The 1146-nt window shown below is 38.5% G+C and overlaps 1 protein-coding gene across 4 annotated transcripts in view; it reads left to right on the top strand.

Moving 5' to 3' along the window:
* The window catches only part of SETDB2 (SET domain bifurcated histone lysine methyltransferase 2), a 45651-nt gene that overhangs the window by 9832 nt on the left and 34673 nt on the right, over window positions 1-1146 (top strand). The window lies entirely within an intron of this gene.

The following is a 1146-nucleotide window of genomic DNA, read 5'->3' as shown; positions in this document are numbered from 1 at the left end:
GGAACTTGCCTTACTAGTAGTGTTCTGAAAGCAAAACTTTCATTCTACAAGTTTTTGGGGGTTTTTTTTGTTTCTTTGTCTTCAACGCCAGTTGGTTGTAGAACATAAGACTTTAATGTGGAAACCTACTTGATTCCATCACAACATAGGATTTTCAAGCAAAGTTTTCTCCCAGACTATTCTTCATTTTTCCTCAGACTGTCCTGAATACCTTCTGGGTGTTCTTAAGACATTAATGTATTATGTGCTTATCCAAAAAATTAGTACTGTGTTTCATTTTAATATTCCTTCTTATTCCTTCGTGAATCAGATTTGCCTAGGTTTGAATCCAGTTCTTCTACTTCCTAACTGAATGACCTGGGATAAAAGTTTAACCTCTAAGCCTCAGTTCCTTTGTCTTTAATGCATATAATCATAAGAACTGTTTTGTATTTGGATACCCCTGTTCGTTTGCAGAATGTGAAAGAATTCACAAGGCACAAAGGAATAGAAGTTAGAAAGTTTATTGAAGAAGAAAGACACCTACAGAGAAGTGGCGGAAGGCAGAGTCTCCAGCAGACAACTGCACTGATCTTTAAAATAGCTTTTGTTATATAGGAAAGAGTAGATACACTTCCCTATTGTAGAGGATGTGATGTCTAAACTCAGGATATTTTACATATAGACCGAAGTAATTTGATTGGCTTTTGCTGGTTATATAACTAGTTTCTTTCTATGCATGCTCTCACTCAATAATGCATATAGAAGAACCCACAGGGGTGGGGGGAAACCATAATGTTCTATTTATTCTAATTGTATTATAATGAGGCTGGAGTTCAAGTTATGGGCAGGCTCCGGCAGTCTGTACAAGCCCGAAAACCAGATCATTCCATTTAGGGTCTTATCTCCTCTTTCTAAAGGTGTTTTGACAGCTTATAATTTATCTTGAGGGACACAGGCCTGGGCCCTCCCTGGGGAGTGGATACAAGTGCCAATCACTTTTTTTTTTTTTTTTAAGATTTTTATTGGGGAATTGGGAGGATGAGGAACAGTGCTGGGGAATTGGGGGAAGGGGAACAGACAAGTTGCTGTCGTTTTTTTGTTCTTCAGTCTAGTTGTGGAGGACGCCGCCCATAGGTCATATTCAAGAAACAATGGCCAAAACCT

Source organism: Hipposideros armiger, unplaced genomic scaffold (assembly GCF_001890085.2).
Source record: "Hipposideros armiger isolate ML-2016 unplaced genomic scaffold, ASM189008v1 scaffold_148, whole genome shotgun sequence".
In the NCBI taxonomy this organism is placed as follows: domain Eukaryota; kingdom Metazoa; phylum Chordata; class Mammalia; order Chiroptera; family Hipposideridae; genus Hipposideros; species Hipposideros armiger.
The sequence above is the reverse complement of the archived record's forward strand: the minus strand, read 5'-3'. Positions and strand labels throughout refer to the sequence as shown.